The sequence below is a fragment of the Scophthalmus maximus genome, chromosome 18 (assembly GCF_022379125.1).
Source record: "Scophthalmus maximus strain ysfricsl-2021 chromosome 18, ASM2237912v1, whole genome shotgun sequence".
Classification (NCBI taxonomy): Eukaryota; Metazoa; Chordata; class Actinopteri; order Pleuronectiformes; family Scophthalmidae; genus Scophthalmus; species Scophthalmus maximus.
In genome coordinates, this window is record NC_061532.1 from 6,650,297 (window position 1) to 6,674,590 (window position 24,294).

Sequence of the window (24,294 nt, forward strand, 5' to 3'; positions counted from 1 at the left end):
CGATATGCATATTGCCAACCATTTTTTTCTCATCCAGACTCGTTTCTTCTGCTTTCGTTTTTTATCTCCGCAAAGCATTGTTTTTATTGAGTTTGTTGCACTACGCCAGTCTCCATTGTGTCTGCTTTGTTTGCACCCTGTCGAGGTGAGGTGAGATGGTTCGTTGATGATCTCAATGATTTTCTGTAGCGTGTGATGTGCCAGTATTGTCAAATCTTGTGGCGTGTGATTGAGATCAGTTAGAAGTTCTGCAAAGATTCTCCTCTAGTGCGTGATGCCAACCCCATTTCAAAATCGGTCAGGATTTTATAGCTCCTGTAGTTCGAGCCCAGCCTTAAATCACTAATCATTATCATCATCATCGTGCGTCATTTGCAAGAGATGCTAAGACTCACAATGGACATTTTTGTATAAAATGTGACTAGCTGCAGTGTGGGATTGTTTGCATTTTGACAAATGTATAGCACTTAAATGGACAACAAACAGAGTGTTATTCAGGCATATGGTTAGTGTTCTGTGCAATACATGGAGGAAAACATTGCAATGTGTGGCAAAACATTTCCTTCAAAACATACAAATCAAAGGGAAAAAACAGCACAAAGAATCTCAAGGTGAATATACAGACAGTTCAGTTACAACAGTCTTGCGTGTCACAAAGTTTGAAAAGGCACAAATAAAGTGTATGTGCCAGACTGTATATGTCACATCTGAGTATGTTACATGTTGCTGTGAATGCCTTTGCAATTGTAGCTCTACAATGAATAGAAAAAATGCAGAGGCATAGCACTGGTTTGAAACATCACTTAACTCATAGTTTTTGAAAAATGGACAAGCTTTGACCATAGTTTTCACACAAGTGGTATAAAGGTCAGGAGTAGTGTTAAGATTTTTAACTTCTGAGTCATATGCTGCACCTCAGAGGTTGTACTGGAGTTCAATCATGAATATTTCTCACAGTTCCAGTGCTTTGGCCTTTGACGGTCAGAACAGAACAGAACAGCCTCTGCCGTACAGTAAATCATCATTAGGGTCCATAGCATTAAATACTGTTGCGGGCATCAGTCGAATCTGCTGCCGATCGATGAGGCAGACGGTTGCTTTAGTGAGGCGAAGTCCAGATGAGTGCGCGGTGCTAGATTCAGGGCCGGGGGCCTATCAGCTAAAAGAACGTAGGTTGGGGCCCATTAAGTAATGGCATGAATTAATAAGTGCCAAAAATCTCTCATAATTCCATTATGGCACTTCATTACGTACATGCTGCAGCACCATTTTAATCCGCCCACACTCTGAACACCGGCCTTTTGTCTCCGGGGCTCAGACTCGCAGCTTAATGCTGTGTATTCCAGTTTGGGTACGCAAACTGTTATACACTGTTATACATTAGAACTTTTGAGGATTCTGGGAATTCGCGACTTTGACCGGCATATGACGTCTACAGCGTCAGGACAGAATTTATAACACACCCGCAGTTGGCTGATTGAACAAGTAAGATATTCAGCGTGTGTGTGCGTGTGTGTTAGTGCTAAAGCACAGTCACTGAGCTGACGTGAAAATGAGGAGCTGTAATGAATTTGCTGAAGCCAGTGACTAATCGCTATCTGCCTCTCAGCTAACCCCCATGGGCATGATGGGAGAGGGCCTTAATCTGCAGGGGACTAGCTGAGGAATTGGGTCCCTCCTCTTAGATGACTGCAGTTTGTGCCGTTAATCTGTAAAAAAAAACAAAAAAAAACAGCAACTACTTTAATGAGCTGCTAATATTAAATGATATTGAAAGAGAAGTCACTTAGAGGTGGAACAGTCAGGGTGCAATCAGTCAGGCGCTGGGTCCGTCTGTTAAAGAATGACTCCCATAGACATTTGATGATGTTTTTTAAAATGGCATGAGCTTTGGTTCTTCTGGGGGAAACTGCTTGATAACGTTCAGCACAACTCTGACCCGGACTAAACAACAACAACAAAATTAAAACTGATGCTTTTTCAAAGCAGATGTGGCACTTTTCTCATTCTCATGCACTGCAGAGCTATGGACATTTCCAGCATGATCCAGTTGATTGGTTCAACAGTATTATCGAATATTTCACGGCTGCCATTTCCCACTCAAATGATAATCTGTTTATTGTAGCTCTGTGACTCAGTTCACCAGCGAGGGAATGCTGCAAAGACAGAAGACGTGTTATTCTCTTTCTGCGTTTAGTCAGATTTATGAATCTCTCTCCTCAGACTCCAACAGGACGCTGGTTTGCCACTTGCCTTATAAATCACACTCCTTTCTTTCTTTCTTTGTGAGTAAAACATTTGTCACTGTGTGCTGTGGCCTCTGTGACTGAGGACAATGCATTTTTTCATTTGAATGAAAAGTCCAACACTCTTTGTGGACACAAGGTCATTGCTGTGAGAAATGGTAATAGGATTCAGTGGGGAACAAATATGAATAACAGAAAAGACAGTATCCAATCTTTATAAAATAATAACAACATTGTTGTGGGATTTTAAGCCATTATTGTGCTTCTGGGGTGCTACTGTCAGTTTGTACCATTATGATCCAGAAATATCACAACAGTTTTCTGCTGGATTGCAATGAGGTCTGGTACAATTATTCGTAGTTCCCAGACAATTAATCCTTATGTTCACGGTGACAACCCTGACTTCATCTGGTGCAACAATAAGGTAGATAGTTTTAGTTTTGATTTTGATAGTTTTGACTTTATGTTTCCCTCTGCCTGAATTGGGATAAGTTTGATCCCTAAACTTTAATTCTTTTGCACCATCATCAGGTCTAATGACAACCCTGTCAGCCTCTGCTGTACTTTGTGTTTAGTCCTAATTATCAAATGTTAAGTGCTGTACTGCTAAACAAAGATGATAATCATTATAGCTGCTAAACAGCAGCATGCTCGTGTCATTAAAGGTTAATATGAGGTTCTGACTCAAATGTCATTTTCACATCAGCTAAGACGTAGTATATTTAGTTTTCCAGTCATAATGAGGACTTAAAACCAGACAGATATAGATGCCTCACGTTGGCCAAAGTCTGTCGTTCGTTGTAATTAAAACCAAATTTAATGGGGACGGTGCTGCATCGTCACTGCATTGCACTGTATTTTAATCCTCGTTCGACCAACTGTTTAATCATCCTGATGCGTCGCTAATTGTTTGCATCTTTCCCATGTCTGCCATCCATAACACCCCCATCATGTTCCCACATGTAAACACTGCATTAGCACTGTCGTTGTGAGCATGTTAGTATGCAGACATTAGCATTTATCTCAAGTATGGATTAAATTCAATGACAAACAATGTATGATCAAATGGTTTGCCTTGGGGGGCTAATGCAACTATGCCACTAACTGTAAACCTGTTTCATAATATCTCTGGATGAGGCCGACTGGGCTTGTTGTCGAGATCAGTGTCGCCGCGTGAGACACGTCAAAGAAAAGTTGCCTCCTCAAAATTTTCAGTGACGCATGCTGCCGATTCAAAGAAAAGGCAGTTGCGTCGCGCAACTAACTGCGTATTGATCCCGATCACTAATGCTTGATATGTCCAGATATACGCTATACAGTATCTGATACTCTGTTTTCATTTGCCTGGCTTGGGGTCTGGGAGTCAGCAGTTCCCTGTGGTACTTAATTAGGTGTATTTATTTCCGCTGTGGGAGCGAGAGAGAGTGAGGGGGAGGAGGGTTTTGTCAGTGAAATTGTTTATAACGTATTGATCCTACAGGCTAATTCTCATTCCACACAACCCCCCAACCCCCCTGATTCACCATGTGACATCTATTCCCTCATTGATCTCCAGGGTGCCGTGCCACAGCAGCGGTGACGGAATGGCTCTGGACACTGCTGCAACTTGTTGCTGCTGCCGGCTTCTCTTGCATGTCATAACAGGCAGAAAAGAGGGATATATATTTAGAAACGTACACGTCGCAGAGTTTCGCCTGCGATATCAGGTGATTTTGGTGGTGACAGGCGGAGACTTGTGAGATAGTGTGGACAGGAGAAACTGACTGATTGTGAGGAAGAATGGGAACATCTGCTTTCGTGTTGCGTCAGCCTGGGAAATCGAATGCTGGGGAGTGTTTTTTTTCATTGGCCACCGAGAATAGGTCCGACCACAGAGTGGATAATTGGATGTTGTCTGTGGCTGCCGCACAAAGTGATGTAGCCTTTTTATTGGAGGGACAGACTCGAGCCATTTGGAAACCCAGCTGGGAAACACTTTCCTGTTACATAACCAGGCTTCAACACTTAAATCCCTATGGATTAAGATGTTCCTAATGCTGTGACCCAGTCTGCCGCTTGTCTCCGACTTAGTGACTAAGCATTTTGCAGCATCATGGCAGCACAGAACCAACGCCCATAGACCACTTTGGACTGTTCGTAGTTACATACATTACACCTGCATAGAGAGGTGGATGTAGGGCAGATTCATTCATAAAAAACATTACGTGTTATCCAACCATATTATGTTTATGTTAAGACACATTCAACATATAGTCATCATTTTCAGTTGATTGGTTCACCAAACTGTGGTGGATCAGCAGAAAGAATGTAACGTAACAACAACACAATAGAGCAGATACTCAGTTTGGAAACTTGTTGGTTCATAATTCAGCAGTCACAGTAACATACATTACGTACATAATTATGCATAAAAGCAAAAAAATCCCTGCTCTTATTTTTCACCATCACTGTTCCTCATAGTATTTTTATGCAACTAAGCAAGCAACTGCAGTGTAGACAATCTCCTTCCTGTTAACACATGCACATGCGTTTCTGTTGTTTGGCACAATCGTGGGATTAGAACATAGGAAGCAGGTAAAAAGAATAGACGATGTTCCCCTCCTCCTCCTCCTCTTCCATCACTGTGGTCCCCGGTAGGCTGTCCTGTCATGAGGACAACACTAGGGCTGAACGATTTGGGGAAAATATCGAATCGCGATTATTTTAAACAGATATTGCGATTGCGATTTGCAATTATAATTAGCGCGCGCAAACACACACTGAAAGAGAGTGAGATGTGTTGAAGAGGAGAAGGTTAAAATGCTGCTTGACTGCTGTTTTTTCTTTCACTGAGCGCTCCACTAGCTCGCGTATCACGTGACCCATGTAATTGTGCCCCTTGCGATTGGAAAGTTGCGTTTTATCATATCGCGAGATAATCACAAATGCGGTTCAGCCCTAGACAACACTACAGCATAGTGTGAAGAGGTTTGACCTCTGCGGGAGGGTTTGTCAATACTCTGGCCCAGGATCACGTCTCTTCAATCAGCTGTCTCACACATCCCTACAGGGATTAGCTGATTGGTCCAAATCATCTAGAATAATATTGATGTTTGGAATTGATGTCTGTGTTGGCACTGGGGGCTAATAAATTGCTTTGATCTGGTCTGAGAAATGAAATTCCAGGGGAAAATAGGGACCGTAAAAGCTACTGATAAAATAACATGCTGAATTTAGGGGGGTTTATAAAAGTGAAAGTATTATAGATTGGAAAGATGGAAGACACAAAAAAGGACGGATGGATATTAGAGTTCGTACAGCCTGCTTCGCAACCCGCTAAAGAGCCAGATCGTCTCGACATTTATGTCTCCAAATTTGGAAAGACATCGATCCAGCTTAAGAGAGCAACGTTGTAGTGGTGTGGTCTGATATGAGGAGTTGAAGTGCGATTTAAACTCCCATGTTTTGTTTTTTTTCTTCCTTCAACTCTCCCTCCTTTCCAGAGACGGGGCCATCAGGGAACCACTGCTGCAATGCAGCAAAACAAATCGGGAGAATCTAGTAAAGTGTTTGTCATTTGCAAGACGTTGCCTCTCCCTTGTTTCTGTCTCTCTCACTCTCATTTTCATTTTGCTTCCTCTCTGTGCGAGTCTCGGTGATCAGACGTTGAAATAAACACACAGTCGTGCTACATAAAAAGATTGGAAGATGAAAATGTGTGTATTTTGGTGATTAAGTGACTGATTGATTGTTCTGTTAATACAAGGGACTAATAAGACACAACACATATATGAGGCCATTATTGATTAACATACTATTGATTATTGAAGTGGCCCCATTTCAAATCACTGCGCTGTTGTTGCGACATAAAGTTCAGAGCAGCTTTGGTACAGATCAAGATAGTTCTTTGTTTTCTTCAAGGTTCAACTGTGATAAAGCATGCTCACATCTGCCATCTGCAGCATTCACTTCTTCTGCAGGTATTGTAGAGCCACACTCCCCCAGAGCTTTCACATATACTGCGCATACAGATACATAAAAGTCTTTATTAAAATATTCAGTACACATCATTTCCTCAATCCAAGGGCCATCCCAAAATACGTCAAACACTAGATTATGTCGTGATGGAAATAATAAAGCAGAATTTAACATGTAAACGAGGTTCCTAGATATACAGACTATAAATACTTTTGTATTAGTGGTTGTTTGCCTCATGATGACTGAGCAGAGAGCACACCTCAATTCTTTATTTTCTTCGCCACTACCCAAACCTTTTCCTGTCTGTTTTATTAAAGTGATATAATCTCGGATAAACATGTTGCGTCACATTATAGGATTGTCAAACACCATTACTCAGACAAACTTATGTTGACATATCCAGCAGTTAGGAGGGTTGGGAGAATTGGTTCGCGTGTCAAAATCAGTTGCCGTTTCCTTGACCCCAGCTAGCTGAAGCTGCTCTGCCAACGCATGTGCCACGCAGGGATAGTCAATATTTCTCCCCTCCCACTCAGCCTCGCTGTGGCAGCAGTTCATATGGCGGTAGGAAGCCGACAGGAGTAACGGTCACGAGTTGTAATGGTGCGTATACGCGGGTTTGCAGTGTATAACCATCTCTGCAGGAGGAGAGTGTGACTGTCTAATTATATCCAGATATACACTGTACATCCTCCACAACAAGGCTGCAGCCTAAAATGTCTCAATCTTTCATGAATCCACAGTGATCAATTTAGTCTTGTCCAAGGTAAAATACTGACTTAACAAATATCTGGTTCTAGCCTGGGACCAAGACGAACTCTGGGAGCTCTTTTAAATTTGCTTTGCCAGAATATGGTCTGGATCCCCTCCATTGGGAAGGGATTTCCCAATGGAAACTTGCCAGTCCAATCACAACTGACTATCTGATAATGGGCGGGGTTTATGCAACGACACGGAGAAAAGCGACTTTTGTAAACGACCAAGCTGCAACGATTATTCATCGTTGTTTAATTATTTGCTCAATGTTATATTAGTTAGAAGAAGCCAAAACTCAGTTGCTGTGCACACAAGTCCTGATCTTCAATAGTAAAAAAAAAAAAAAAAAGTCATGTAAACTGACGAGATCAGGAATTATCTGCCTACAATTTGGTTTTATGGTCTGGTTCTCTTGTCTTTTATGTCTATTTTCTATGTCTATTAGAAACGAGTATTCGACTAAAGGTACCCGATATCTTCCAATTTCTCCCACACAAACAGCACCACTCGTTCACAGACATTGTCGAATCATAATGACATAATCTGGTCCCTGCTATAGTCTGTTGACATTTTTCGCGTCGCTCAACAGGCGTCACATGATTCGTCTACGTCCGTTGGTAACGCCTCTTGGAAATCTAAAATGAAGCCAGAGGTCCCAGACTAATACGCATTTGAGTATTAGTCTGGCTGTGCCGGGTTAATCTGGCTCTGGAGCCGCTGAATGTGTTACGATGTTCATGTGCTAGGTGCTGTTTGGTAATGAGTAGGGAGTGTACAAGGTGAAAATAAAGAAAAATGTTTAATGCTAAATATGAAAAAATATATATATTTATTAGGGCTGCCCCAATAATGGTGCTGAGGGCAGTTTGCGATGTGAAGGGTTTGCGAATGGCTCTGTAAACTCTTCACAATACCAGATAATCTGGACCGAACTTCTGGTTCCAGACCAGATTTCTCCTCCGATTCTTTGGGGACCAAATCGGGGGTTAAATGGTCCCCAAATTCCTGTTGTCTCAGCCCAGCTTCACCCACAAGATTTAAGGACAGACGAGAACAAATCATGCGCCGCGTAGCTACAGTTATGAAGTGACATGTCACTGTAGACGTGACAGCGGGGGGCTGAGGCACCACAGGGGCTAACAACTGAAGCCTTCTCAACAAAAATGCCATTCTGTCCTCTGTGCTTTGATATGTAAAATAACCAGGGGGGGTGACTTTATCAAAAATAAATTATGTCCGTGTCTTATTCATCGTTGTTTAATTATTTACTCAATGTTATATTAGTTAGAAGAAGCCAAAACTCAGTTGCTGTGCACACAAGTCCTGATCTTCAATAGTAAAAAAAAAGAAAAAGTCATGTAAACTGACGAGAGGAATTATCTGCCTACAATTTGGTTTTATGGTCTGGTTCTCTTGTCTTTTATGTCTATTTTCTTCATTGCCACCTGCAAAGGTCTTTCATCTCCTTAACATCAGGATCAATTTCTCAGCACCATAAATCACAGCCGCCAACCTGACAGACACATCAAGGCACATTAAGCAGTGGAAATCGTGTCAGCATGTTTTTCTAACTGCGCTGAAACAAGTTTTCTCCCAACAGCACAGGATCCCACTCTGCGTGTCTATGAGCATAAGTTACAGCAGTGTGAATATAATTGAGCACTGTGACTAAGCGTTATCTCACTGTCGGCATACAGTCAACAGAAGGTCTCAAAGCATTATCCTTGTAATAATTTGGCAGCGTAAACGGGCCCGATGACGCGGATGAGAGGTCGGGCAGGACAAAGTTGAGCAACCGAGAGGGGCGGCGGGGGAAGAGAAGAGGAGGGGCATTTTCATGTCAAACTGTAAGAAAAACTGGAATTAATTTATGTTCTGCAGGGCCGACATGGGACTCATTGCCATGGTAACAGGCCATGTGCCACACCACCTCCTCCCTCTTTCCCATCCGCCTCCCGTAGCCATCACTCATCTCAGGGAAATGACACTGACTTCTTCTCTCAGTCGCTGCTGCTGCTGTCGGAGAATTAGCCCCAATGGATGTCGAATATTCACAAGGTGACAGACACGCTCGACCCTCCCGCCTCCGCATCCAGTGGACATGTCCAGCCCTCTCACTATTTCTATTTCTATTAATCTCTCAATTGTAATCTGCCAGAGTATCAGACTCTTTCTCAACCTCTCTCCGCAAAAACAGAGTATTTGTGTCGACAACAAGAACGAAAAGGCTCGAGAAATAAACACCCAGCACCGGGTGTATATTATCATATTATTTTTATTTCCCGAATGAGTACTTGAATGATTATTGTGGTTTGTAAAAACCTCGCGGGTTAATGTGGGCTCACAGTAATCACTGGCCGTAATGATGATAATTTCATATTTTCTCCCCGGTGACCAGTGTAAACAGAGTTTTAAGTGAACTGTGGGACCTACAACACAGTACCAGAAGCCATTCCTATGAAAACGTTGGCAATTTGGTCTGCTCCCTGGCTGCAATAAGCATGCCAGCTCCACTCCAAAATAAACACATAGACAAATATAAAATCAATATATGTATAGGGAATAATAATTATTATCATTTCAAAGTGATGTTAATGGTTAAACATGCATCCCTAGTGTTTTTATCATGTTTGGGAGCCTGTTACAAAATGGAGATGCAGCAGTAGATTGTGTAAACATGGGTGACTATTTCGTTTTAGAAAATTGAGAGGGTTAAGTTGAGAGGGTTAAGGCAAATTAAAGTGGTATTGCAGCAATTTAAGAATAAGCATACTTTAAATGTGGGGACTTGCCTACAAGCTTGTCTGAGCTCACTGATTCATAAGTGACACCTTGTTTCTTTATTGTTAAAATGGAACCAGAAAATAAAAACGAAGAGTGTCCTCTTGTAAGGTCATCTACCGCAGCTTATTATGGACCCAAAGTTACATTTTATTGTCTAGTGATCAAAGTAATTATGACGGGAGCATAGGAGGTAGGTGATGTAGTGTGAGTCCATTTTAACCTCCAGCAAAATTTTGTGCCAAAATGTAACTGAAGCGTGTCCGTTCCATAAGCTTGCCTATGCAAGTTTGTTATTGTGATCAGGACGATCAAGGTCCAGAGCGCCTGCCACAGTTAAGGCGCTATTTCAGGAGACTCTATGGGTCGTATCAGTGGGTAGGGGCAACCGGCCTGTATGGTCGTTCAGGCTGGGGGCCTTCAGCTTTATTGTAGAAGTGCTGGTAAGTGAATCTGTTGAAACTTGGGCACTAAGGCAAAACCAGGCTAACCGCTCTCCGTAGGACGTTTAATCAGTCTCATGATCTAGCACACAAAAATCATGCGCATGCATGGGATCCAAGCACAGGAAAAGTGTCCAACAGTAACAGTCACAGTATTTTGGCAGACATGCCGGGGATGAAAGTTGTGTAATATCACCATTACAACCATGGTCACAATGGACTGTTGAGCACCATATGTTTGAGACTGCATAGTTTCGTCAACCTCTGCATACTTCCTTCACTGTCATTTTCTGATTCTTCATTGTCTGAGAGAAGAACAATATCAGACTCACAAGAAAAAATACTCTTTGTACCCATTTGCTTTGTGTCTTGCGTAAGAAGGATAAATTATGAATTTAAAGAATTTCAACAGCAATTAAAAAAAAAATACTTGAATCCCATGGTGGATCTCCTGGCACTTTAAAATAAAGAAGTGAATCTCTTGATCCTTGACTTGCTTGCAGCGTCAAAAGCTGCAACACATCACGCAAGTAACACAGTAATACTTCCAGCAGTGAGGAACATTTTACCTCTTGTGCTAACAATAAACGTGATCCCATTACAGTATTTGCTGAAATATGTCCGGCGACATTGCCCTTCTGCTCTGCAGTCGCTGCCGATGGCTCGGATGATATTCATTGGCTGAAGCAAAACCCCATTTGCAAGAAGGGCACTCACGCACAGAGGGAGAGAGAGAGCGGCTATATAAATCCTGTGCCACAAATCTAGCCACAAGCAGGTCCAATTGATTCCAGATCGCATTTACCCAAGGATCCTTTCAGGTCCATCGACAGATTGACTTGGTGCATACACACCCACTGCTGCGAAGCTCCAGGAAATGCTGCTAATGTGCTACTCAGGGAAAGTCACGCCTCACTACCCAAAATCTGAAATGTGATAGATGGCGGATGATAGATGACGACAAAGAGATGAAAGCATTTTGCTCTTGCTCATATTCTCTCTCAGTTTGCAGTATGAAGATAATGGCCTGCTTTTTGTGTTCCTTACATTTTTTTCTCTCCTGAGTGTTAATGGCTACTCAGATACCAGAAGAGATGGCTATAACTGTCAAAGCGAGTCCTCTGCCCCATCTGCTCGACAAGAGGCTTATAGGCAAATCTCAGGGGGCCTTCATGTTATTTAACAAGTGCACGGCCTGACCTGAGAGGTTTGGAAGCAAGGTGGAGTTGGAGAGAGTCTGAGGAGGACAAGAGTGAGTCGCAGTCGGGAGCGTTTGTACTTTCAGTCAGCGGTAGGCATGCAGGCAGGCAGCTTAGAGCACCCGTCAAGCTTGCTCCAAGACACAATGAAACTTTAATGAAGTTATGCTGCTGCAGCATGGTAATGCACGGTCTCGGGGGGCCTCCGAGATGGGGCTGGAGCCTGCCCGGAGGTGTGTATTTCAGCTGTCGCTCTGCGAGGAAGCGGCAGAGAAGCGAGCCCTAGTCGCTCTGTTTAAATGTGCATGCCTTCAGCGGCCCGCGTTCAGGCCCGCGTTTCCTGCGTGGACGAGGAAAGGAGTCATGTCAGATTTGTCCCCATCCACATTTCTACTGATGAGCGTGTCAGCTGCCAGATAAATAATTTGGCGAGGGCGACGGAGGAACAGCTTCACACTGTTAGCCTATGTCCTCCGCAAAGCTCCTGGAGATGTGAGCCGAACTGAGGGTAGAGATGGACGAGGGACACGGGATAAATTGTCACCGAAATTATGGGAGACTGCGCTCATGAGAAAAAAACAGAGCAGTGGGCATTTATTTAAACACATTTTACCAAATGATAAATTACCTGTATTTCTTAGATTGATATCAAACCTGTTATATCTCTTATCAGCAACCATGGACAGCAGCTTCTCATGGTCCCCTGTCGCTGGTTAAGATTACACACATCACTGAGGACCGATTAGATCAGCTGTATCTAACGCACGTTCGATACGTTAGTCAGCAGGTTGGTCTGACTTTTTCTGGGGTCTGTATGTGAGTGAAAACACATTTGGATTTGACATTTTTAAGTTTAACTTTTGCAAATGTTGAAAGACTTGTGGAAGGACTCAAATTCTGATTTGATGAACAGATTTGATACCAAATTTGAATTTATCAAACCTCATCCCGGAGTCTTGACATCGCTGACCTTTAAAGGAGCAGACAGCAGAGAGTCTTAAATTGAGGAAACTATCGCAACCTATTTGGTGTGCACTGCACCATCCAATCTCACATAAGCTTGCTCTGCTGGAGAAAGAATGAGGAAAGAAAGTAATGTTAGATTAAACCTGTTGAACAAACTTTGCTAAGTTATCATTCTGTGAAGCCTCTCGTTTGCATTTTGACCAGCGCCATTTTGTTTTGTTTTTTTAAACCAGACGTAGGAACAGAGGAGTGGATCTGACACTGCAGCACGTCCGTGGTGAAACCAGGGCGGTGTCCAAATGACATTAATATTTCAGACACGTGTCAATCATCATCATTTTATCTCATTGCTCATATGGATGTAGTGTCGCAAGACTTTGATGTTTATCTATAAAATGCATAACATGCATCGTTGTGTGTGACTTTGATCGGGGATGTCGTGGTCCAGATAATGCCTTCATGATGTTGGATTTGAGCGGTGATGGTAAAGTGGGCTCCTTTGAACACCATCCTCATCGAAAATCAGGAGCCCTTTAGAGGATGTGAAGAGCGATTGCAGTGTCTAACGGTCTTGGTCAGCTCTTTTCTTCTCCACATTACTTCCCCTCCTTAGTGTTCACCTTCCTTCCACTCTCTTAGCTAGGTCTGTATTTAGCTGCAGAGGTATTCTTGGCTTGTACTCAGAGGTGACCCCTTGATCTGTTTGTAAGGGCCGACTAACCATCGATCTGTCCCCCTCCTGCTGCCGTTCTCGTCTTCAATCTCTTCCATCAGTCCCTCGGGGCCTGCAGAAGATTGTCAGTCAGCTCGTAGCCCATCCCAAAGAAACACAATCGCCTTGGATCTCCAGGTTCTAATCTTTTGACCAGAAGTCAGGGCAAACAGGTTTCTCCACTTAACAGAAAATGTCAGAGGTGCGCTTGTTGGAAAATAAAAGCGCTAATGATCAGAGACAATAAATATGTGACTTTGGAGGGATTTTCCCCCCACCACAGATTTTAAAATGTCTTGTATTATTTTTTCAAGAGTTTTGTAAATTCCTCAGTGTAAAAACCCATAATCCCTACTTTATGTCAGGTATTTCTACATTAAGAGAAGATAAAGGACAGATTGGCCGTATCTATCCATATCATGGGTAATTTTGAAGTAGGCATGCAACTTGAAAGCTGATAAAAATGTCAGTTTGTCCACAGTGTTTATAAACCACGGAGCTCCTTTGTCATTCCTATGCTTCTATACAAGTTGAAAACAATCTGCTTTCGGCCTGACATATTTCATGACCAATTTGCTTGTCAGCATGCATTTCTGTCAAACGTTATTTCACAAGTGAGAGCCTGGAAACATTCCCCAGAGTGATGCATGAAGTGACATTCACTTTGTTCACTTTGCAAGTACTCGAAACCTATAATATAACATCAAAACATAGCAGTGGCTGCTCAACTGGAAACTCCAGATAATAATCATTTTTTGACCCTGCACAGTAGCTGCTTCGAAAAGATTTCAACTCACAGTTCATAGGTGTTACTCCGAACTACTGCTATTAACGTCATATAGTTCTCAGTTTACTAAAAACCTCTTCCTGTTCTTATTACCAAAGAAATCTAATTTTGGGAAATATTGCTGAGAATTAGACGAGAAGATTGATACCACATTCTTGTCCGTGCCAGGTATAGAGCTCGTGCCAGGTATAGAGCTCGAGCCAGGAGCCAATCAGCGCAGCTTAAATACTCCACCTCCAAGCTCAACAAAGTGACATTTACTCATCACACATCAGGTGGGGAATCTTGGTGACATATTGACTAACTGTCGCAAAAGCCCACAAAAATCTTTTCTCTACTCTCTCTCTACTCGTCTGTTCACTTCGCCCTGGCATTTTGTTCTCCACTGGACACAACTTTTTTTCCCTCTATAAAAACGTAGTAAAGACGGAAAGTGAAGCTCTCGGCACTAACAAGCTTGCTAAGAGAACTTGTAGGTCTGCTAACCTTGTGCCATGTAAAAAGTGAAAGCTTTTGTCAGTGCCAGACTGGTGTGTGCTCCTGGAAGCAGTGTTTGATGCTGCAAACTTGAATGAGAACAAAATATTGCTTTGAACTATTTGGTCATTGAACAGAGCCACGCTTTCTATTTCCTAAAATGTAACTAAAAGAATTTAAAGGTCCAGGATTTAGGGGGATCTACTGTCAGAAGTGTAATGTAATATTCATACTTATGACTTCATTGGTGTAGAATTACCTGAAACTCTACCTGAAATTACCTGAAATAAAGTAACTTAAACTAATCTCGCCCAAATTAACATACCCGACATGATCAGAATTTGTATGTATTCACTTCTCAATGCATGTGCTCATTCAGCCGTTCCTCGACCAAACCTCTAAATCCTCAGCCCATTTGGAATCAGATCAGGCTTTGCACTTTTAAGTGTCTGAACGTAATTGAGACAAATGATATCTGTCCCATCACAACGGGAGCAGGAGCTTTTTAATGGATTTACTTGCTAGTCTTTAGAACATAACACAGTGCTATTACATATTTTCAACTCAAGCATCTCATTACATTGTGATGCAAACAGTTTATTGTGCAAGTGTAGTTTCTTCCATATTCAACCAGTTTTGTCAGAAGTTTTTGTTTTCAGTTTTTTTGCTTTGTTTTTTACAATATAAGTGTATTCTAAACCCAAAGTAGAGTGAACGGATGGCTACGACATTTTGTTAGATTTTGTTAAAACCTAATTACAGTATAATGGCATGAACACTGAGCCCAGATGAGTGAATCATATCCGAAAAACACAACAGCATTTAAAACGATGGTAGAGCCGTTGCCATGGATCCCACACCCCATCTGTCCATTCATCTTGGACGGTTGACAATTAATTTATTCCTGCAGCTGTTTGGAAAGCACAGTAGAGGCACAAACAGTTTAGAAATGTGCACCGTGGCTGTATTTGTGATCTATGTGGGCTTTCGTACGTACAGGTTGTTATCTCTGCTTTTTGAGGCAGTACACGCGTACACGAGTGTCAGCGAAGACGGATAGGGGCTAATTAGACTGAAGTCATGAATTCAACATGGATTCCATGTCACAATGTTGTGAGTAAACAGGATGCACATCTCAGCCCACTGAGGTGCATAGCTGTTCCGTTTAGGTGCTCAGTTCAAAATGATGCTGTTTAAAAATAAAAAAATGGTATAACGGGAAAGGAGATTTTTAAGAAAAGATCGTAAATGAAATCAAGATATAATAGTGTGTTCATCTTACTAAGCACATTGTTGTTAAAAACAAAACAAAACCGTGAGACGTTGAAAAGTCATGTTGTTTCTTGTCAGTGTGAACATACTGATGCGCTCGAAATTGCAAGTGTGAGTATGAAAGTACACAATCTGAGACACACCATAACTCTTAATAGTTGCAGTACACTTGCCGAAAGGCAAACCAGCCCCACAATGTTTTGTATTTAAGATTGCCTGAATGGGATGCAGAGTATAAAAATACACATTATATTCACATGGAGAAGTTGAAGATTTACTACCATGACAACCTGAGACCTGGTTAAGGGGTTTGAGGGACAAGGAATGAGGAATGCTCTCACGGGGGGCCCTCTGCGTCACACGTGAATGTGGGTTTCTGGTTTGCCTGAGTCCTTTTTGTATTTTGATGAGTCACCGTGAGGTGGACCACACCTGAGGAGGAGGCTCGTGTAATTGATGGCGTTTCTTCTTATCTCCAGGTGTAATGTTTTCCCTTTTCGGAGGTAGCACTTTCTCACTGCCCTCAAGAGGAAGAAGTAGGTGAGACAGCACAAGCCGCTCCACTTCCTGACCTGCAGCCTGTCAGCGGAGCTCCAAGTGAGTCCACGTTTTACTGTTCCATCTCCCAACAGCAGCGTCCATGTGTGTAAAACGAATGACTAAATTCTCCTCTGGCCCATGCACAATTTCATTTACACTATTTCCTTCAGTTGTATTTGACACAGTAATCGTTCCGTCTCCTCCGTAACATTCGGAACAAACAAAAAAAAAAGAATATTGAATATGATTATTTATATCTGTAAGCCATTTTAATGGTACTTGCGTTATTGAAAATTACTATTTGAATTGTTTTTATTGATGTCCTTCAAATCAATGAGACTAATCATAATTTAATGGATTTTTAAAACGTACATTAAAATACTAATAGGTGGGTTATTGCCCACATGTTTGTAAGTCTACTGTAAGTATCATAAACATTATATCCGCAATATTTGCTCAATGGGACAGGGTAGGACAGCATTTGTTCTTACTGTAAACCAAAAAAAATTAAATCACCCAAAAGAAATTTTGTGTTAGTCAGTGTTTCAGTACTTTCCTACTTCTATTCCCTGTTTGCAGTACTTTTTAAAGAGCCATATCCCAAGGAATGATGTTTCTATTGAATGACTCCGGACCTCAAAAAGAAAAAAAGTCTGATGCTAAAATTAATTTCACAGCTGTAAGCAGTGTGGCGTTTGTGTAGAAAGACAAAATTAGGTACGTCAGAGTTGGTGGATGGGTGTTTAGTTGTATTTGGGAGACCAAAAGTCACACACCTGCAAATAATGTTTCAGTAATAATTTTTGAAAACATCGTCCAGCTTGATGGTCATTTTTGTCTAGTGGTTTGTTTCCGCTCATCATGAGTCTAGTAGTTTTTACGGAAGACATGCATCCTAAAATACAGGTCATACACATAGGACATTATTTTTTTTAACAATTGCTTGAGCGATTTCCTAAACCAGCTGGAAACTGAAACATGCCCATGTTCACACATGAATTTGTTTTGATTTGTTGAGTACTTACGGCAGCAGGATGGTGTAAAGCCTGGTTGCCACGGCGTGTACTCACATCTCTAGAGAGGTCACAGCGTAGAGTATGATGTACTGTTGATACGACGCAGAAGTATAAATTGGCCCCAAGTGATATTAGGTCAAACTAAACTCCTGTGATGTAAAGAATGATGATTGTTAATAGGACCGTGTTATCTAGAAAATTGTAAATGGATTTTATTTTCATAGAGCTTTTTTTTGTCTTAACAACAACTCAAAGCATTTTACGGTACAATTCACAGTCGCCCATTCACATGCACTCTCATACTGCGCTGTTCCTTACCACACTTTTGCTGTCACATTCATACACTGCTGGTACAGCGCCGGAAGCATTCTAGGGTTAATTGTCATGGCCAATGACATTTCAGCATGCTGACTGGGGGAAGTGGGGATCGTACCCCTACCGTCTGGTTAGTCAACGACCACAGGCTGTGGTTCAGGAGTTTTTTACTTTAATGATTGTGGACATTTTGTAATAATGCTGTAACAGGGCTGAAAGTCCTATCATTCCCTTAAAGTTCAGTTGATGCATCTGACAGGGGAGTGAACATGATAATGTTGTTTATAATAACAAAAACTAAAGATACAAAAAAAGTATCAACCAACAAACCATTATCACCTGATCACGACTATACACAAATATATTTTGGTTTTACATTTTAGTTGAAGTCAAAACCATTTTATCTCCAGATCAAAGGTTTCGACAAAATGGCTTCACTGCTGTTTCCAACCTGTCTGATCCCCTGGAGTTGTAAAGATGCCGTTTGCTGCCAGATCTGAAAAAAAATTGCTTTGCTGAAGACATTATGTTGTCGCTTCCAAAAGCAAAAAAATAAGACTGAAGGTGTAATGAGCTGAATTTTTCTTTCAACTTTGGTTTGCTTACAACATAATATGAACATGCCTCCGAGTCAGTAGTCAGACAGTGCTGTCATTTGATAATCCAATATAAGCCTTGCAGTGGTCAGTGGAGCAAACCACATCTGAAAGTGCCCTGAAAAGACAGAGGCTAATAAGAAAAGCTGCTTTTATTTTTCCACCAAACAACCCCACCCATGTAGATCAATATACAACTGCACACAAACACAAACCTACGACAGCCATATAGTACGAACGTATAGATTTTCTCGTCAGGACGGCCCCATAGCAAATTATGAGTCAGCCGGTGTTCACACTTCACCTTACATTTTCTCAACGCAGAAAATTCCTCTGGATCACTTGGCAGCAGGTGCGTTGGCCCCGGCCAGCGTTTCATCAGCTATTGCAGTGAATCTGTGGGCGGCAGTCTGCTAGCCTGCTCGGCTTAGTAGCTTCCTCCAGAAGATGCACGTGTTTCCCAGATCGATTTATAGATCCGTGGAAGGAAGTTGACAGAATCTAAAATGTTACGACTTTTCCTAACTGGGCATGCATCCCATCTGCTACTCAGACACCAATCACAATGTGGGTTTATTCTGACATGGTACACAGAGGTTTTCACATTAAATGAATGTTAATATTAGGCTAAAGCACTTTCTTCTTTACGCATGTTAAATGAGCAAATTAAATCGGATGTTTCTAGGAATATCACCAATCTGAATAAAATATGAGCTCAGATTGTAAAGAGCCCAGACCCCTTATTGCTCATGTAAATTAAGATAGAAATATCTCCCGGGAGAACTAAATTAAAAGTGTGCTAATGGTAATCAATAGCAAAAGAGAAATCTTTTTGAAAAATCAATGAATCATTCAGCCCCAATCCCTCCCCCCCTCCCTATGCCCTTTCCATCAGTGGCTGATGCATGTATACTTCATGACAAACTTCATTAAGAATGGACTCCACTGCCGCACTCATACATTTCCTCTTAGCTCCGCGCTCACATCCGGGCCTGATGAGCTTTTAATGATCAGCGATGATGTTGTTGGAAATACCAGCAATGCCAGTGGATGTCAAACATGCATAACACTGAGTTGGTTGATGCTAAACAAAGCTTACATGAGCACTTAATCTGAGCTGTGATCCGCCCCTGAAAAGAGTTCTCAAACAGAATGGTTTTCAAATAGTTGGAATATATTTGCCTGAAATTTTCACTGTGTTTAAATTCGATAGTTTACAAGCCATTTCATGTGTTTCTCACATCTCGTTCCTCAATCGTAGCTAATGATGACGTGAGTGGCTTCATGACGCTCCCTGATAGATTTGCGCCGCTGTCCATCCGCTGTCCAGTCCATCTTTCTCACATAACTCTTCATTGTCAGGTTTATTAACAAGTGGGGGGGGGGCTTCATAATGTTCCTCGTAAACAGCATGATTTATGAAACATAATCAGTGATGATGCTGTTGAGGCATTTAAATAGTTCCAATTGACAATGCCCTGGTTACGCTGGATGATGGACACCCACGTCAAAGGGATCAGTCTTTATTGGAAGCTATTTACCCCGAGCCAGTTGTCGGGTGGTTGTTTTGTTAACTCATCAGCCAGGTGAACTGACCTGATGCCCGAGACCATCTAAAGGGACTACATTCACTGTGTCTCCCATAGCTTCTGCTCACGTGATTCATTGCAGATTTGTCAGAAAATGCATCGTCAGAGCAGTGTCAAATGAGTTGTCCATTCCCTTGAATATTAAACGGTCGCTTGAAGTGACAAATCCACAAATAACTATCATTTGTTGTTTCCCTCTTTCCCTCTGTCTTTCAGCTAATTGTTTTGGTTTTACATCTCATATCTTTACTCTGTTGGTTCAGCCATGTGGCTCCATCTGCAGCAGGCATCCGTTTTAAAGTGGGAAGACTCTAAAAGGCTGCTGTAACCTCCCTGCTCATGGATGACAATTTCCCATCCAGCAACCTCATTGTTTAAATAGCAAATGGACCTTTGTCCACCCGAGCTTGTTGGTGTTGTCAGGCACATTGTTGGTTCATTGCAAAAAGCTTTTGACCCTCAGAACTCGCCACAGACCCCTGTTGTGCAGTCAGTGGTACAGTATTTCACTGTTATTTTCAAAGCTATTTATCAAGCCTTAATATGCATATTTCAAGGTTTGTATTTTCAATAGCTCACTCATTTCTGAACTTATTGACATCAAACCACCTCTTATATGTATGTTACATCCTGTCACACCTTTCACAGCTGTTAGTTTGTGAAAAAAGCCAAACGAAATTCCAAAGAATCCATAGCAGTGAGCGATTTGCCTTAATATGCATATGTCAAGGTTTGAATTTTAAATAGCTCGCTCATTTTTGAACTTATTGACATCAAACCACATCTTATATGTTTGTTACATATTTGCTTGTTGCACACTTTCCCTTTTTGCACGAGCAACGGCAGCTCTGTTTCCTCTGCAGAGAAATGTTCTCTATTACTGGTAAATCCACAATTATCTGCCAAGGTGCAAGCACACTTGGCTTTTAATGAGTATTGATTGGTTTATGGCATGTTATGCAAAATACTACCCCCTTGATTAATTAAGAGACGACCCTTTGACAACCCTTTTGAGTCACGCGGCCAGTGCAGCAACGTTTTTTTATCCGCCTTCAAACCAGCAAAAATGGATTAGGAAACGCCCTGAATCATTAAAATAGGGCACCAGGACGTAAATGTAGTGGAGCGTTTAGCTGCTAAAGAGACACTTATTTTCAGTATCATTGTGGGCTGTAAAAAGAAATGCCTAGGTGTTACCTGAGTGTCAAACACATACTGTATATCAATCAAATGACTGGCACTTTGCACAGTTGCATTTTGGAAGAAAAAAGAATCCCCCCCAAAAAAACTATCAAACTTGATGGATGATCTTGATGTGTTTTTTTGACAAGAGGTGACATTTAAAGTGAGAACTAACCCTGCTGAGCATTCGTCTATGAATACACTGAGTTCTTCCCAGTTCCAACAAGGGGAAAACAAAAAAATGATCAACACAGAATTATCAACAGATCTGTTACATTAAGATGAACAATTATGTATGAAAGATTTAAAAAAAAAAAGATCCCCTCAGTCAGTCCCCATTCGACTGGGGACTGACTGTACTTCAGTCGTCTCTTTGCCACGGCTGATTAACTAGTTCGCGATAGTCTCCGTCCACTATTTTAGCATGATCTCGTGTCTCCGTCTTCAAGGGTTATTGAACGGGCTTAGCATAATACCTTAACATGGGATTCAGCAGTCATTTACATTCTGAGTCGCTTAACTGAATATTGCGGCATAAAAGTCAGCCGGGGCCAAGGGGAAACACGCTAGAGTCCAATAACTGCTCAGTTTGAAAATGAATTGCACCCCGTTTTCAGTGTGAAAGGAACAATTTTAAATCTGGCAGCCAAAACAAACCTTTGGGATAGAACATGAATAGCATTAAATGGATGATGAAAACAATGCATATCAATTAAGGCCCATTTCCTGGAATATGGAATAGAGCTGTTGTGCTAAATGTACTTATTTATTTATTCATTTCAAATTTCTTTATTGAATTTTTGCAGACAGTACAGAAAAGTACATCAGTTTCACATTACGTCGGCGCGTCTGCAGTAGAGTGAAAAAAAACCCCAACATAAATCCCACTATCCCTCACAACAACCCATGTCAGATGTAGTCACAGTAAACAGCTAAATTATTAGATAACATATAACAACATAAGTAAATAGTTAAAGTAAAGTAAGGCAATATAGAGTAAAATATAAAATGATAAAGAAGAAGAGAAGAAAATAAATATATAAATAAAGTAGAGGCGGGGGGGCTCTCTCTCTCCAACTATTAAGAAGCGTCCTCAGCATGCCAAATGTACTTATAATTGAAAGGATAAGATTGGTTTAATTAGGATTGCATTGCTCCTAACTCATCACATCAGAACAATTGCAACGATCACCTTTTGGCATGGTCAGTATATCAGGAGATGAACAGACAGAATGAAATACAGTGTCCTATGATGTAGGACTGTGTAGGGAGGCAACCTGTGGTAGGGATTGTTTCATGATATGGGATTACGCACACACACACACACGCACGCACAGCAGAGAGGGAAAGTCTCCGTCTCCTGATAAGGCAGCGGAGCTGTACACCAGGTGCCCGAGTGCTGCACTAAGCGTATGAGACTTACATTAGAAGTGGGGAATCTCAGGCTGCCAGCTGCAGTTTGAACTGAAGAGAGTAGCGAAGCCAAGCTGACACTGTGAAGTGAGGGAATGGCATCAGACGCTGCGTCCCCAGTTCCACACCGCACACTGATTCTGAAGGGGATTCTGATGATGCGGCGCAATCCCCCCAAAAGTGGCAGAGTTAAGTATAGTCAAACACGCCAGTGTGAATACTGAAGTCGCTTAAATCCTGTGTGACTTGCGTTGAAGTACTCGGCTCCTTTCGGTGACAGACACTCTGACAACCGAAAGGCTGAGGGAAAACTGTTCATTTTTCAGTGTTAATGTCCTCAATATCTTTTCCAACTCCATCTTACTTTTCTTACTATGGCTTGGTGGCTGCACGGACTGAGGATGTTTTGCTGAGCTAAGTAAGGTGTGCAATAAAAGGGAATTTCTTGCCATTACATATGCATGCGAGATGACTGGAGATTTGAGGGGTGACGCTTGCTCTGAACCAGGAGATTCTCCGGTACCGTGTCATTATAGGTTGTAATTGCTTTGGTTGGAGGAGCTGGGGTCCTCACACAATGACGTTGGATTTTAACAATCTCCAGGAGAAGGAATGTTGTAGAGGAAAAAAAGTGGGGTTTAGATCAATAGGGTATTAAAACTATGTTATATAAAACACTGAACATGTGAACCATGGTTGCAGTGGCTCTAATGCACAACACTATCATTATAGTGACCCTGACGTGAAAACCCAGAAAACTTTCTAAAAACATATCAACCAAACTGAAACGTTTTTTAACGATTCGGTTTGTGTTTTTGCCTTTTTTATATTACTTTTTTTTGTTTTTTAACCCAGTTGTGTTCTTTTAATGTGCCATGTTGTTTGAAATGTTGCCACCGTGTTGGCGGTGGTCCCACGGACAAGACGTGAACAGAAAGTGCAGATAAGAACAGAGAAAGGCTCACCTGAACCCTCTAGTGAACAGAAGAACTCTAATAAAGATGAGTTCTACTCTATTCTATCCAGAATGTGATGTATATTTCCAATGTAAAGACTTATTGATTTCTGCTGATATATCAGGGTAGAAGTTCTTCCACTGAGTAACATGTACTGCGACTGTAATGTTTGCAATGACAACACAGTGGCTCTTTGCCCCAGTATGGATCCACTCCCACCACCTATGTTCATGTACTTCATGTAAATCTATGGCTGCCATATTTTATCTATTTTTTTGCCACTCGAGTCAGTGATGTGCTGTGTTCAATGAATATTAATGACCTCCTGGAGAATCGCACCTCGGTGCGATTGTTGCCGCTATGAAAGGTAATTTCCATCCCCTCGCTAACATCAACAGCCCTCCTCAGGCACCTCTGTGCCACCGCACACCCACAGCCCCATAAAGTAATAAAAATCAGAGCAAACCTGTCAGTTATGTACAAAAGGGTATCTTGGAGAAAAAACAGAGAGCTGATGCAGAAACAAACAATGTTTTGTAGAGACACTGCATCTCTTCACGTCGCCTACCTCCAGTAAAAGGCAAAATGTCGAAGATACAAGCAAACACGGTGCCTTTTGTTTTATTTTTGTTTTGATCTCCTGTTAAATGTGCTCTGGCCAAAAGTCTATCAGGAGCTCCTGCAAGGGAATTCATTTTGCTCTCAGTAATCTGAATGAGGAATGTGTAAAGAGGCCAAGTCCATACTTCAGACAGCTGTAATGTATCATCATAATGTGAAAAGAGAAGAGGGCCGCATAACCGACTTCAGTGCGCTGTTCGTTTTTACTCAAATTAAATTTTCTGCATCATGGATAATGATTAAGCCACACCTTTAGTAAGGGACGGGTCAAGAAGCATCTGGGACAGTTGTTACATGATCCCCCTCACACAGTGCACAGGCAGTGCTAATGTGTATGACCTGGGTCACATAAGAGCCTGGCACCCTCCAGTCCTCTCCCGCAGAATCTCCTCATCACAGGGCGACAATGAACCCCGACGCTCATCCAGCGTTCATAGAAAAGCTCTTAGGGAAAGGAGGTTCCCTGCAAC

At 41.8% G+C, this 24,294-nt stretch overlaps 1 protein-coding gene across 3 annotated transcripts in view; it reads left to right on the forward strand.

The window, feature by feature from the left end:
- Positions 1–24,294, forward strand: part of fam49a (family with sequence similarity 49 member A) — a 106,784-nt gene that overhangs the window by 12,258 nt on the left and 70,232 nt on the right. For 2 of the 3 annotated variants that reach the window (XR_004786228.2, XR_007030121.1), the window contains exon 6: positions 16,076–16,193. The gene's annotated coding sequence lies outside the window, so the exon portion shown is untranslated. Of the gene's footprint in view, positions 1–5,728; positions 5,919–16,075; positions 16,194–24,294 lie in introns of those variants that run through there. The other variant, XM_035616687.2, reaches the window with a different exon arrangement.